At 44.2% G+C, this 16,092-nt stretch overlaps 1 protein-coding gene across 4 annotated transcripts in view; it reads left to right on the top strand.

Moving 5' to 3' along the window:
* The first annotated feature begins 11,648 nt into the window (after positions 1 to 11,648).
* The window catches only part of OSBPL3 (oxysterol binding protein like 3), a 95,842-nt gene continuing 91,398 nt past the window's right edge, over positions 11,649 to 16,092 (top strand). For 2 of the 4 annotated variants that reach the window (XM_079947991.1, XM_079947992.1), the window contains exons 1-2: positions 11,724 to 11,861; positions 13,096 to 13,228. The gene's annotated coding sequence lies outside the window, so the exon portion shown is untranslated. Of the gene's footprint in view, positions 11,862 to 13,095; positions 13,229 to 16,092 lie in introns of all 4 variants that reach the window. The other 2 variants (XM_079947989.1, XM_079947994.1) reach the window with 2 other exon arrangements.

Raw genomic sequence — 16,092 nt, 5'->3', positions numbered from 1 at the left:
CCTTTCTTTTCCCCTGTACAGACAGGCTCTAAACAAACGGGCAAACGCCACATCAGGTTTTGTGGGAATGCACAAGATCATATGTGGGGTTGGGTAAAGCTCTTTAGGATTAGGATCATTAGAAAGAGTGAGGGGGCTGCTTCAGGTGGCAATTGTGTGTGTTGTCCAACGCATTCTGTGCTCCCTAATCTAGCTTGCTTTTCTCATACGCAGTGGAGGAAATTGTCCTGCTGCCGGCGCAGAAACAAGATTAAACTGACTCTCTGGTCAGCATCTGCACATGGAACAGAGGGAGGCCCCATCTTGTCCTGCAGGAAGATATCTTGGGCCAGCCCAGAGAGCCCTTTCAGGGACTGGAACCTGCATTAAAATTACCATTATATTTGACGAAAGAGAATACAGTGGGATAGATATAAAACATATGTTCAAAAATACAGTAAAGGTTCGCTATCTATGCTAGCATTTGACTGACGTTGGAGTGAGACTGAGTTGAGAAATAAGATTAAGAGCACATATTGATATAGGGATGTATTAGATATTATGTAAAGAAATATACAATAATAAGAGTACATTCATTTGTAAAAAAGGAATATACAACGGGAAAGACAGGAAGTCTAGTGTGTTGGTATGTATATTATTTTTTTTGGGGGGAAATGTTTTTGTTTTTTCTCTTTGTTCTTTCTATTTTTATTTTTATTTTGTTTGTTTCATTTTCTTTCTAGGTATATAAAATTTTTATATAATTTTTGTATACATGTTGGAAATTATATTATAGTATAATGTAATATGACAACGTTTACCAATGTAATATAAAAATGTTTACAAAGAAATAAAATGTAAATTAAAAAAAAAGAGAATACAATGGCTTATGTTCCACCAGGAGAGCACTCCTGCCAGGCCTGCTCACTTTGCACTCACTTCCTGAGATAGAATGGGCAGCCATAAGAGAAAGTCTGTGGTGGCTGATACCCATGGAAGCAGGTAGGACAAAAGGCAGGGAACCCAACAGCAGGTGGCGCTAGATCCAATGACAGGCAGAGCCGACTAATTGTAATTGCAGAGTAAGCTCTTTCAGGAGCCACTGTTCCCTGAATTTCACCTACCAGGGAACCATGAGGAGTGCACATCTTAACACACAAGCACGGCAATATAGTGCTTTTTAAAAGAACAATCTAAAGATAAATGGACATTAGTGAATTCTATGAACCATTTTAGGTGTAACTTCTCCCCTCATCTATTTCAAAATTATATTTTAGTCAATAATTTTGTATTTACAAGATTGTATGCAAACATAAAAAACTCTCTCCTCCCACCCTTCTGTGCCTGTCTCCATCATTATTTTGAATTTCTTTTGGGAAGAATTTGAAAAACATTCCTGTTTATTGGGTGGCTGAAGAATACTGTTTCTGGTAGTTTTGAGATCACTGTGCGGAGGCATGTTTTTAACTGTAATTGTTGTTGGAAAGTTTTAATCTGTTTTAGCATGTTTTCGTTTTTATATTTTATATCTGTTTGCCACCCTGGACTCCTTGGGGAGGTAGGATGGGAGAGAAATCCAAGAAATAAATAAGTAATTATTTCACTTTCTCTCTCTCCTCCTTCTGCCTCACCCTTTACTGGTCACCTGTTTATTCGGCAATTAAACACACAAGGACAAATTTCAACAAATGGAGGGAAGGATGTTTGGGGAAGAACCCAGCTACAGGACGGCTTGTGGTCCCTTAGAGTGTGGCAGAGGGTGGGAGGTACTACATGAGCATATCGTAACCCACCAGTTAATTAAACCTCAGAATATAAAAAAGAGCATATTTAATCAAATATGCTGCAAGCTTTTGAAGACACTTTAATTAGTTTGATAACGAAATTATTCCGCCACTTTTTTTTTTCCTAAGGAATTTCAGAGAGTTGTTCAAATATGTTGATTTTGAGCTGTACTGAAGCCAAAGTGCTATTAAAGTCAAAGGGATTAATGGACTGGTTAAGTGTACTGAGCAACCACACTATATTGGCATGATATACTAGAGCCACCAATTCAAATGGGCTTACTCCCTCGTAAATGTTTTTATCTTGTGAACCGTCCTGAGATCTTTTAATGAAGGGTGGCAGCTGGGTTCCAGCACCTCTCAAGTGGGTACTATTGCCATTGCCTAAGGCTAAGAGAATTAGGGATGTGTTTATGGTGAGTTCCAGCACCTCTTTTTCTAGAAAAATAGCACTGAAGGGCGGTATATAAATCTAATAAATAAAATAATAATAAACAAATGTGCATAGGATTGCAGTCCCATGCAGCCATTTTTAAAGCCCCTACATGTAATTAACCAAATGAAATTTGCACTGAGCTAATTGCATGGATTTAGCCACAATATTACACCCAACTTTCTGTCTGTGCTATTTGCATAAGTGCATTTTCTCTCTCTCTCTCTCTCACTCTCTCTCTCTCTCCCTCCCCTTCGCAGAGTTACAAATTCCAGAGTTTTAAACCAACTTTAGCTCTGGGAGGGAAACAGAGGTCTCCCGACAACTCTCAGCATCCTTCACAAACTACAGCTCCCATAATGCTTTGGGGGAGGCAACAGCTGTTTAAAGTAGCATCTTAAGTGTGAATGTGGCCCTCTCTGTCCTCTCCTGTTGCCATGGCTGTTGCTTTGTTGTTGTTTTTCCTTGGGTTGAACCTGACTTGGCAGCGAGAACACAACTTCTAGGAATCTGCAGCTATTTAAGGCAGCTTGTAAAAATATTTCACAATGTGGAAAGACAAACGCGTACTCAGTATCGATTGAAAAGACCGCTCGTGAGGCTCGGGCGGATTCATTTTGCAACGAGTGGGAGAGAGTTCAGATGAAAGGGGTGTGGGCAGGGTGTATAGGCGGCGAACAGGATGTGACATGAGCCAAACTTAAACCCCTTCCAGTCTTCTTCTGAGGATACAGTGAATGTGTGGGGAAGTAAGGAGCCCGGATAATGCTGTTGACCAGGGATGAGGAACCTCAGGCTCTGGGGGCAAATCTAAACCACTGAGCCTAGGGCTTGCCGATCGGAAGGTCGGCGGTTCGAATCCCTGTGATGGGGTGAGCTCCCATTGCTCAGTCCCTGCTCCTGCCCACCTAGCAGTTCGAAAGCACGTCAAATAGCAAGTAGATAAATGGTACCGCTCTGGCAGGAAGGTAAACGGCATTTCCGTGCACTGCTCTGGTTTGCCAAAAGCAGCTTAGTCATGCTGGTCACATGACCCGGAAGCTGTCTGAGGACAAACGCCGGCTCCCTCGGCCAGTAAAGCGAGATAAGCGCCACAACCCCAGAGTCGTCCGCGACTGGACTTAATGGCCGGGGGTCCCTTTACCTTTAGGCCTATCTAGGTCACATCCTGCCCTACCCTCCAGAACATGGGTAGGCAAACTAAGACCCGGGGACTGGATCCAGCCCAATCACCTTCTAAATCCAGCCCGTGGACAGTCCGGAAATCAGTGTGTTTTTACATGAGTAGAATGTGTCCTTTTATTTAAAATGCATCTCTGGGTTATTTGTGCGGCATAGGAATTTGTTCACCCCCGCAAAAAAAAAAAAATATAGTCTGGACCCCCCACAAGGTCTGAGAGACAGTGGACCGCCTGCTGAAAAAGTTTGCTGACCCCTGCTCCAGGTCAAACCCTTTACTGGCTCTGTTTTGCACTCAGAGGATTCTTGCTTGGTTGGAATGTGTTCTTGAATTCTGATCTTGCTTCTTTAGATGGAGGATTTGGAGGGGCACGTGAGCACATGTGGAAACAGGTCTACTGTTTACATTTGTTCTCCACCCACTTCAGTCTTTGGTCCTGACGAGAACCCGCTCGCCATCCGTAAATAATCAGTCTCACACCAAGATGGGTTGCAGAAGTCTGGCCGCAGCTCTCTCTCTCTTAGAAGCTGCTGGAGCACAGCCTTTATTGTGTAAAGTCAGAAAGATACAAAATACAAGGAATCCCACTTGTTCTCAGCCAGCAGATAAGGGCCATCGCACTAGACCACGTAGACCATCAGGCTATGTTACGTGGACCAATCATTAGGACAGCATGAGCTGTCCACGCGTGGATCATGCTCCAAGCAATGCTTTCTGCTATGAAATCATCCTTGCAATAATAATCTTTTGCCCATGCTCTTATGGACAAATGACCATATTCCCACACCTCACTACTGGCATATGGCCCTCATGAGGTTGTCAAGAAGGGGCTGCTGACACTGCCCTCACACTGGGAATTTAACACCAGGTACTCACTGAGGCCCATGCCCTGGGATGGGACCCGTTGCTAAGAGTCTGCTATCCCTGAGGTTCTTCCTCTTTACTTTTGCCACTTACTGCTTACTCCATCCTTTGGCCCAGAGAGTATGGACATGTAAATGGTGACCAGTGGCATAGTGTGGAGGGGGGCCACAGGGGCGTCCGTCCTGGGTGCAAAAATGTACAGCTTTGTACAGTGGTACCTCGGGTTACAGACGCTTCAGGTTACAGGCGCTTCAGGTTACAGACTCCACTAACCCAGAAATAGTACCTCAGGTTAAGAACTTTGCTTCAGGATGAGAACAGAAATTGTGTGGCAGTACTGCAGCACAGCGGCAGCGGGAGGCCCTATTAGCTAAAGTGGTACCTCAGGTTAAGAACAGTTTCAGGTTAAGAACAAATTAAGTTCTTAACCTGTACTTCCGTCACTGGGCTCCGTTGAAAACAGCTTCTCCATACGAACCAGGAAGTGACCTCTCCAGACAACAGAACAACTCTTCTTTTCTTATTTCTGTGGCTGCAATCTCCTGGGTGATGCGGACGCTGTTAGGCAGTTGAATGAGAATGCATACTCCATCCATTTCCCTCCCTCCCCTCTATGCGGCCCTGGGCACTTGCAAACCATGCTATACCACTGGTGGTGACCCCTGCAAGGACCAGGAGTAGTTGCTGCCACTCATCTGCTTATTCATAGCTGCTGGAAGCCACCAGCAAAAATGTTGAGAAGGCCCAGTGAGAGGGGCCACACTAAATGTATTTCCCAAGCTGTCCCTCGCACAAAACTTGACTTCAACACTGCTGTGCCCTTGACTTGCATGTCTCTGTGGCTCTACCCTCTGACCTTGTTATGCAGATCAGAATGTGGGTGGATGTTGTCAGTGGATGTTGTCATTACATGGGAAGAACTTGACTTAAATATTTTCTAGGTTGTGAAGTTTATTTGAGATCACTATATTCCTAAATTTGTCAGCAGGTTGGAAGAGTTTTCTATCTGTTTTTTATTTCCTTCCTTTCCTTTAGAAAAGCAACTGAATAAAACAAAAATATTATATCAGGTGTTTGGTTTTTTAAAATAAAAATTCTGCAAACCTTAAAATAGCTGACATTCCTGCTGGGCCCCTGCAAACAAATTGCAAGGCTGTGTCTGCTACCAGAATTCTTGATGTCAGGAAGCGAGCAACAAGATTACAGCAGCTTTCTGACAGGTCATTCTGGTCTATCCAGAAACTTTATCACCTTGTATTCTACCAATCCATTCTCAGCTATTAATAATATATTGAATATTGGCATTAACACTGGTTCCAACTCTGAGCTATTGGACGCTCCTCTGTTAACTTCCTCCCATGCTGAAAACAGGTAATTTATTTCTACTCTTTGTCCCCTATCTTCTTACTAGTTTTTAATTCATGACTTTCCTAGACCAAGTCATCAAGTTTCCTCTGAGCAGGCTTTAGTCAAGAGCCTTTTGAAAACCTATAGAAATTATATCCTTTCATTCTCCTTTGCCTACTGTTTGTGGTCTTTGTTGTGCCTTGATTTGCTTAGATGTGACACATTTTATGGAAAAAACCGTATCTGCCCCCAACCCCAGCTGAGGAGGGGTGTTTTTAAAACACAGTTGCTTGCATTTTTGTCCTCCAGCAAGCAGCTTATTAAGTTTGACCCTGATAGGTTTTCTGAAAATGAGTGAGTCAAAAATTTTCTGATTCCCTAAATGTGGAAACTGCATGAGCAAACTTTTCTAAAGATGTCATTTCCATGTAGGAAGTGACATCATTTCCGCATGTAAGTTGTAATGTGAAACAACCCACATCGTTGCATGTGCTTTTTGATATGTGTAGGACTGTCTTATTAGATGCAGGAATTGTGAGCTTTCTAAATTCTGCTTGCAGAGGGAAGGGGGATTTGGTAATATTGGTAAAAACAGTGTGATGCAGCAGCAAAAAAGGGTTAATGCTATTCTAGGCTGCATCAACGGAGGTACAGTGTTTAGTGTCACTCTAATCTGCCTTGGTCAGACCACACATGGAATACTGTGTCCAGTTCTGGGTGCCACAATTTAAGAAGGATATTGACAAGCTGGAACGTGGAGAGGAGGACAACCAAGGTGATGAAGGGTCTGGAAACCAAGCCTTATGAATAACGGTTGAATGAGCTGGGTATGTTTAGCCTGGAAAAGAGGAGACTGAGAGGATATATGGTAGCCACCTTCAAATATCTAAAGGGCTGTCACATGGAAGATGGAGCAAGCTTGTTTTCTTCTGCTCTAGAGGGTAGGACCCATATCAATGGATTCAAGTTACAAGAAAGGAGATTCCGGCTAAACATCAGGAAGAACTTTCTGACAGTAACAGCCGTCTGACAGTTGAACAGACACCCTCGGGAGACTGTAGACTCTCCTTCCTTGGATGTTTTTAAGCAGAGGTTGGATGGTCATCTGCTATGGATGCTTTAGCTGAGATTCCTGCATTCCAGGGGGTTGGACTAGATGACCCTTGAGGTACTTCCAACTCTACAGTTCTACATCTGATTTGGCCTTTTCAAGCAGCTGAACATCCCTCACCATGCTGAGCTGCTGTTTCTTTGTCCCTTCCGACTGTTGCATTGCAAAAGCAGTCAGCTTTTTCTGAGTGGCGGGGGAATGACAAAAGACGCTGTCTCCCGGTTGGGCAATCAGCTCATTTGGCACCTAACAAGACAGATATTGTACACACATCTCGTGCTCAGGAAGAGAATATGAGCATGAGAAATATTGTGTGAGGCAACTGATTTGCATCAAACCATTCTGCATTTGCTCCCAATTAGCCTGCCTCGTGTTCTGGAGTTACAGATGAAGGAGGCTGATCAGATTGACAGTGGTACCCAAGCCAGCTACTTGGTTTTGGGTAATGATGGACAGCTTGGTCCTAGGTTAATGAATGGCACTCAAGCTTGCACAGAGCCTGCAAGTCAGAGCTTTCCATCTTCCTCTCGCCTCTTCTTTGTTTTCCTTGCCCACATACTGTGTTAGAGGCAGAAACATGTGGGAGGCTTTTGCATCTGTGTTCACAATATTGGTTGATCTTCTTAGATTCTGGAATGGATCACTTGCAATATTATTGCTTTCTTCCCACTCAAAAATATTCTTATGCACAGATGGAGTGTTTTACCGTTTTGATATTTTCACTTCTGCCTTTCCATCTAGATGGCAATTGTTGTTCAGGGAGGAGGAAGGTGAGGGGTGAGGACTTGGAATCCTGGACCTTGGCAGCAAAGACTCATGAATGAACATAGGAAGCTGCCCTATAGCAGCTCAGACTATTTGCTCATCAGGCCAGTCAGGGGTACCAGGTTGCCTCAGCCTCACTCATATATACGCATGTTTATTCATCTTCACTTCTTTAACGTTATCTTGCCATCAATGTTCTCCTGGGTGCATGACTGAGAAAGTAAATGTGCATTTAGAAGCCTTCCCGAAGTACCAGGAATTGGGGGTGCGGGACAGAAAGCCATTTTAAAAAAGAAAAAAAAGGGGTTAGGAAGGAGAAAGGTTTATTTCCGCTTCTCCAAAATGCCTTTTCCTTAAGTTGTTTTTCCCTATAAGAAGTGGTCATTTGGGTTTTGGACAAATGTAGCTTTGTCCTCAAATGTGTTCGTATTATTTATTTCATTTATATAAAACCCTTTTCTTGTATGGAACTCCAGGCAGCATAGATTTCCCAGCAGCCTACCATGCATAAAATGGTGTGCCTTCAGAACACATCATAGGAGATACACACACAACACACACACACACACACACACACACACACAGAGAGAGAGAGAGAGAGAGAGAGAGAGAGAAGGCTCTGTATCTTCATATGTGTCTGTATATAATAGTAGATATTGTATACATAGATATGCTTTTACCTAGGTATACTGGTCTACTTAGTAATGATCAATAAAACATATTCTACTGTCCTAGATTTCAGCTGGCAACCCCAGTCACACCATGGGATCCACTGTGCTAATAAGGATGTCCAAACTGTTTGGTCATAACCAGCCCTTTGAACTGGGTCCGTTTAGATAGTTCCATAGCAATGTCTGGCTCTCCGTAAATTGGTGCCATCAAACAAACCATGACTGTTAAATGACATGCTAATTTATGAAAGGCAAACTGCGCTTAGATGGTTGCAATAGCTTAGCTTTTATTTCAGAGAACGATTTGCCTTTGTGATCTTGCAATTTAATGTTGTAGCTAATGTAATTCAATAATGATCATAGAATAATGGGGACTTCTCGTTCAGACTAGAGGCCAGAGGCAACAATCAAAAGCTCAGCTGCACTCTTGCATCGATGCTTATAAATTGGTTCTGGGTGTCGGCTTCCACTACTGGGATGTCAGATGAAAAATTGGAACAGGGGTCCCCTCCTCTCTGCTCCTTCTTCTAGGGTCTAGCAGCTTTGCTGAAGTCATCCTATTGGACCACTTTGACCATGGCTCCGTCCCTGCTTGCTCAGGAGTTTCTAACATGCTTGACCCTTGTCAGTAAGTTGCAGAATCATGAGATTTGTTCTCAATCCAATTCCATCAGTTTGTTCACTTGTGTTTAGAAAGAAAAATGAAATGCAGTTTCATTCTAGAAAGAGTAGTTATCCAACTCACTGTCTCTGTTTTCCAGGGACAGTCCTACATTTACAGAAGCCATCTGTTTCTGATTTGATGCTGGAATGTCCTGCATTTCCCCAGGACGTCCCTATTTTCATCAGAGAAATGTTAGACGGTATGGAGTTATCTGACCCCCGAACTATCTGAAAGCGGCCCTATGCAGTGGTACCTCAGGTTACATACACTTCAGGTTACAGATGCTTCAGGTTACAGACTCCGCTAACCCAGAAATATTACCTCGGGTTAGGAACTTTGCTTCAGGATGAGAACAGAAATTGTGTAGCGGCAGCGCAGCGACAGCAGGAGGCCCCATTAGCTAAAGTGGTCTCCAGTTTAAGAACAGTTTCAGGTTAAGAACGGACCTCCAGAATGAATTAAGTTCCTAACCCGAGGTACCACTGTATAGGGAAGGTTTTTTAAATGTTTGATTAAAACTGACTGCGGAGAGTTGGGAGAAGCCCCAAAACGGATTGGGGGGGCATGTGGGGGAGAGGAGAGGGAGAGGATGTTCTTTTGCACAGCCAAAAATTATTGCACTGGTGGTTTGATTTTGCTGGACACCATACAATTATTTCCTCCTTTTTCTGAGGGCAAGGAAGAATGCTAAATTTCCTTTGATGTGAAGAGCATCTTGTTGTTTCCTTCCATCAACACCAAAAATACTGGGCCTCAGAGCCGCATAAGCAAGGCTCTGAAGAACAGCAGGCATGAGAAACTGATGGGAAAGCCCTGCTTTTCTGTATGGCTTTGATGTTGAGTGAAAGGGGTTCTATAATGGAAATAAACGCTGCTCTTGGGACATTGAAGTTCTGCGATAAAGTTCAATGCAAGGTGAATGAGTATATTGTGAAACATGTCAAAAGAAAAACAGGAGAAACCAGCCCCATATGCCATATCAAAGAGAACTACCACTTCCTAGAAAGAATGTTTGAAAAATACTGGCTTAAAGGATATTCCTATTAGCATCCCTTTTGCTCCCAGTAGATTCATTTCCTGCTGAATCTGTGATCTAGAGGATCAAAGTTTGCATTATGTCAGGAGCTGCACTTGCATGGATTCCAGAATACTGGTGCAAGCAGTCAATGCCTGAGTTTCCTCCGGTGTGTAACTGTTCTAACCAAATTACATATTTCTTACTACTGGTTTCTGATAGTTCTGCATAGCTAAAGTCCCACAATAATGAGTGACTATTATTTAAGCGTCCTTTTTGCTTGGTTTCAGCATTTGGGTCAGAGTCCAGTTGCTACAGTGACATTGCAGCTCCTTGCCCTTGAGTAAGGCTATAAAAAGACATTGTGCAAATGCTTCGAAATTAGCAGTAATTAAACCAGCCCACTTCGCTGCTCTTACATCTCTGCTCTTAGTCAGCCATCCCCCTCATTGTCAAGGCTCTGGAGCAAAGACCATTGTAGTGCTCTGCACAACTGAATCTCCCTTTTCTCCGTATGCAAATTGTGCCTTCCAGGCATCCACTATTCCCTAGGGAGTGCAAATAGTATATTCATCCTGAATTCTATGCATTGCAACCCACTCTTAAGAATGCTGCAGAAAACTAGGCCCCACTGAAATGGATGGCACAAAATGCTTGGGATCAGGTAGATGCCAGTGCCTTGTGTGTGTGTGTGTGTTGCTTAGATATCTAACTTGACAGATGATAATTTACAGGGGGGGGGGGAGGCAGGGGGAAGCAGGGGGGGAGAAATATTGGCTATTTCGGTTGTGCATACAGTGGTACCTCGAGTTACATACGCTTCAGGTTACACATTCCGCTAACCCAGAAATAGTACCTCGGGTTAAGAACTTTGCTTCAGGATGAGAACAGAAATCGTGCTCTGGCGGCGTGGCAGCAGCAGGAGGCCCCATTAGCTAAAGTGGTGCTTCAGGTTAAGAACAGTTTCAGGTTAAGAACAGACCTCCGGAACGAATTAAGTACTTAACCTGAGGTACCACTGTACTTAGGTTTAGTTACAATTGGGCATGGGCAAGAAATATTTTTCATTCTAAGGGCCACTGATTCAGATTTTGGTGCTTATAGAAACTCAGAATAGCACAGATAAGTAGCCAATATCCCTCCCAAGAATGCAGGGAGAGAAAATGTGTTTCATCCTCCATTACCTTCTTTAAGAATCCTCACTAGGTTTCAGAGCTTATTGTCATTTCTGTTTTGGAGGCCATTCTATTATTGCCCAGTAGCAATGCTGGAGACAAGGAGCTCCGCAGGTCAATTCTGCGATAATTACAGCTGCATTTTCTTACTTTTATTTTCTTGAACAGTTATCCTGGTTTTCTGCACCCTAACCCGGAAGCACGGTCCATGTCATTTTAACTGTACCAGGGCAAAAACAGACAGAAGAAACTTTGAACGGTAGCTTTCAGAACAGTAAGCAGCGCGGCTTGAGCCCGAAGTAGCAATGCAATCCGTTCTTTGCTTTCACCCACGCAAACTGCAAACGTAATATTTTTAGAATGCCCACGTTAAAGGCTGTGAGAAGCTTTCATTTGGATATTTGTATCTTCAGTAGCAAAAATACCTCGCCGCCCTCTGCTTGGTTCCTTTTTCGAAAAACAACCCAAACCCCAAACCTCCTGCTAATTTTAACATTGCAATGGGTTTCTATTTTGCGCGATTGGGGCAGAAAGTGCTCTAATCGGAACCAACGGCGTCCCTGGCATGCGGCAGTGGAATGTGGGAGCCCATCTCAGCCCAGAAGTGGGTGTTGACGGGGCAGCGCCCTAATGAGCTGTCTGTTCTTCCGGGGCGAGAAGCGCCACAGTTGGCTCCTCCTCAGCCCAAATCCTGAATGGTGCCAAGGCGTTGATGAGATTACTTGAAGAATGCAAGGCGAAACCCCGCCTCCTTGAAAGCAGCCAGTAAAACCCGCCGCCTGGGCGGAATCTGGGTGGGACTGGCGGACTCTTTCCTTTGTCGCTGCATTGAGAGAACTCGCAGAATGGGAAGGGAAGGAGTCTTCTCGAGAGGCAAGTGTCCGCAACTCTGAAATCTATGGCTGGGGCAGTTTGAATATGCCTGGGGATGCTTCCAGCTTTTAAATTTCTATATGCAAATAAATAACAAGGTATTCATCTTGAGAGCCTTTCTGCATTTTGCATTCTGTCCTGCAGTCTTTGTGGAGTTTGATTTCTCACTCGGATGGTTTCATGATAGCGAGGGGCTATTTCTTAAAGGTTTCATGGCTCAGCTTTAATTATGTGTACAGGCTGCGAGTTCTTTTAGCCAAGTTGTGGAAGTGGTTGGGCTTCCTTGCAGCAGCTTCCTCCAAGCTTCTCCAGCTGCGTTTTCAAATCTGGGCTCGTGTGTTGCAAATATTCCTTAACTTAAAATGCCTTTGCTTTCTTCGGACGCTGTCCCCGGCCACGGAACGACGGCTTTTAAAGGTGCTGCGCGTTCCTCGCTGGCGAAATGGGCATTTTGGGGGGAGTGGGGAGACACTTTGGCAGGACGCGCGATTGCAGAAGCGGAGGTTATTCTAGAACGGTGTGTTCATCCGACCGAGCCGCACTGCAAAGAATGGGAAATATTGCATGCGTTTTGTGGTGCAAATCCGAAGTAATTATGGAAACTGTAAATCGCTAAGCTCAGGAAGAGGTGCAGTAAAGCTGGTTCGGGATTAGTTTGTTGCACTGAAATCCTGACTCTGTGCTGTAACAGGGAAGCGTTCTCCCGACTCTAAATCATGCCTCTTTGCCTTGGCCAGTTTAAGCCCACCTTTCGGGTTAAGCACCTTTGCCTCTGTTCATCCGGGTGAACTGCGATCGCACGCGAAAGTCTTGCCCCAGGGTGACGGGTGCCTCGACTCGCTCTCCTTGGTGCCGGACCGCCCGCGCCGCATCTCCTCTTCCTACCTGTCCGAGAAACATGGCTCGCTGACATCATGGAAACACCCGGCGGCTGCCCGCGAAAGCGCGAGCGAACGCCGCCTTGGCGCTGATCCGTCTGGAGATTCCCCTTGGTCAGCGCCGCTGTCAATCAACTGAGACGATTCTTTGCCGTCTCCGGAACCTCCCTGGGAGGAACCAAGCTGGGTCTGGCCGAGAGGCTCCGCCCCTTTCTCGCCGCCGAAGGGAGTAGCAGGGAGCAGGCAGGTAGAGCTGCTTAGAGGGTGCATCTTTGTGTTTGTCGCTCCCGCCCGCTTCGTTGTCGCGGCTGTCTGCCTGTCAGTGGCTTCTCTGACTCCTGGCTGTGCTTTGGCAGGTTGCTCAGAGGTGAGGAAAAGCCGCTTGGATCTCGCTCCCTCCAAGCCCTGCCTGCGGTGGGGGCACAACCGCGGCTCGGAAGAGCTTACTTTATAGCCCGACTGATGCTTGCGATCGCTGTCAGTTCCCAGGTAGGAAGAGGGCTGAGTTTCCAGAAAGCTTGTTACTTGTTCTGATGTAGTTTCCCCCTGGGTTTTCTTTGAGGGGCGGGAGAGTAAGCAACTTTCCAATTGCATACATCGATTTACCGCTCCTTATTTTCTGTCCCTCTCTGGTTTTCCTCTGCAATTTGGCTTGTGTGAACGCTCAGCTGTTATGTAGCTTCGTTTTATAACTACATGCATTGACACTTTTAGCCATAAATATGCCACTGGGGAGGAGAGAAAGAGAAGGGTGTATGCCAAGTTGGTTTGGGAAGATTAGTGATGCAAATAAAAGGACTCTCACTATTGTTTTGTGAGCTTCCACTATCTTCTGGCTGCTAACTGCCAGAATACAGTACTGGGTTCAGGAGACTCTTTGGGTCAATCCAGCAAGGACATCCCTACCCTTTCCTTTCTCCATCTTCACCCAATGGTGGTATCTTACTAGGTTTGGGGAGCTGTATGCTACCTTGCAAGACTCTTATATTCTGCAAATCTTATATTCTGTGCACAATTTTTTCACTTGGTTGCTGGAAAGGTTTGCAAAAGGTTTTTTTTAAAGAGCTTGATAATTTGTCTGTGAAGTTATACGTGGCATGAGAAATACTTGCATTGTTTCTTCCAGTACTGAGCTAAATTAGAGAAATCTCTGAGAGAGGTCTTTGCTCAATATCTGGCTGCTACTTTTTATTTTGCCAGAGTTCTGTGGATTGATTTGTTGAAAGCTTGAGTACTTTTTCCACTGATGGTAGTTGGCCCTTCAAAAGAGCTTGTATTATTTCCGTAGTTCTTAGGAGGTTTTTTTTTGTACTGGTATAGTTCCTGTGGTTCTCAGCATCTCAGACCAATACAGTAATATCACTCTGTGTCGAGAAAGTACCTATTTTCTCCCACAGCAGGCTTGGTGTTGGGCAGCTGGTTTCCTGTGCAGAATTTGGGAGTCTGTGATGATAGCATGAGAGGCTCTGGTCTGGATGATTTAAATAAGAGTGGCTCCATATAAAGGCATTCAAAGTATCAAGCTGGAAGTTCAATGCCCCTGCCATCTGCAAGATACACAGGAGTTCTCCATACTGATTCCTGCTGCCCCAAATAATACACTGGTTCTATCAGGATCACAATAAGGGTGGCACTTTCCATGTTGGGTATTGTAACATGAACTCTCCAGGCCCACTGGTAGTATTTATGAGGAGTAGTAGCAATAAACCACATCCAACTGTGGTTCAAACTGCCATTTGGATGCAGCCTAATCATTGCTTTCTTATCTTTCTTTGTGATGCTGTGCAGCAAGCATAAATGAACTCAGATCTTCTGAAATGTAGAGTGCAGCTGCATGGTTCCCCTGTTAGCCGTTAACTGGAAATAAACTCATTAGCCTGAATAGGCATGAGCAGATGTCCTAGTTTGCTTGCATTCTCTGAAACGATTCAGATTCTGAACATCAGTCTAGTCATCTCTCATAAAATCTATTGCAATCCTCAGTGGTGCTGTTAGAGAGCAGTATTTGATGTTCCTGTATTTGTTTTTATCCCTTCAAGAATGTCTGTAGCAGCTTGAAATGGAACTGCAATGTTGAGGATTTTTAATACAATTTTTTTGTTTTGTTTTGTTTAATTGTAAGAGTTTACTTTGTGCCCTGAAACATTTCTAATTCTGGATTAATTGATGCATTCACTATGTATTGCTTACTACATCTGGGGGTTGAAGGCTGAATTTCTGGGAGGCTCTTCAGCAGGGAAGTACCACAAATCTTGCCTTCTTGCTGTGTGCCTTGGAAATGGCAATAGACAACCAGCTGGCTGTTGAATGTAAGCTCAGAGATCCTGAGAATATCTGCACTTTTGCATAAATAGCTTGTGGCCTCTTTAACCCCCACCCACCCAGTTTGCATCAATGGAAAATTTCTCTTTTCTCCTTTCTTGATCACTTCTTAAGAGAGGGGAGTAATTAAATCTAGTTTCTTCTAGACACAGTGCTACTGATTTCCTGTTTATTGGGTTCAGAGAAAGCAGCCTGAGCTCATGGCCAAGACATGCTAGCCCACAACTTTTCAGAATGAAGAGTCTGATAGTCAGTGCTATTTTTCTAGAAAAAGAGGTGCTGGAACTCACCTTGTTCTCTTATAATGGCAATGGCACCCACCTGAGAGGTGCAGGAACTGAGTTCTGGCTGAAAAAAGCCCTGCTGTTGACACTACACTGCATTTTAGCAGATCTTGTAAACGAAGTTCTGTATTTAATGCATGAGCAATGACTTAACAAAGCATAAAGCCTGTGGCGATCTTGAATCTATTTCTAGTTGCGCTTGGAACTATTTAATACTGAAACCAATACAGTAGAGCCCCAATTATAGTATTCTCCACATTACCAGGTTTACTGTCTTATTTTTTGTTTTCTATATAAGCTCAGCAGTGCAGTGTAACTGGCCAAAGAGCTCTGTTTTATTGATTTTGGCCAAGGCTCTCCACTCAAGTTCTCAGACACATTTCTACCTCAAGGTAGAAAAACCTTGCATAGCCAAGGTCTTTTTTACTTTGTCCTCCATTACCTGTTTCACTTGTACGCTTTCTAAAAAAAAGTTGGTTGCTGGGTCATTTTTTCCAACCTGTTCTCCATCTCCTTCACTGGGCTGTGCTAGGTGCTTCTGTTCCTCATCATGGCCCCCAGACACAGATTTCAGGGACCCCATTTTGCAGGACAAACCAAAGACAGGCTCCCTGAGGTAGAGCTGGCAATTGTGCCGCACCAAGGCCAATGAAGTTGTTTTGGTGCCTGAGGCTGAAAATCCCACAAGCACCTTCCCCGCTTCTTTGGAAAGAAAAGATGACGATAATAAATTGAATAACTAACTAT

This window comes from Podarcis cretensis (assembly GCF_951804945.1).
Source record: "Podarcis cretensis genome assembly, chromosome: 12".
In the NCBI taxonomy this organism is placed as follows: Eukaryota; Metazoa; Chordata; class Lepidosauria; order Squamata; family Lacertidae; genus Podarcis; species Podarcis cretensis.
Note: the sequence above shows the minus strand (reverse complement) of the source record. Positions and strands in the feature narration are given on the sequence as shown.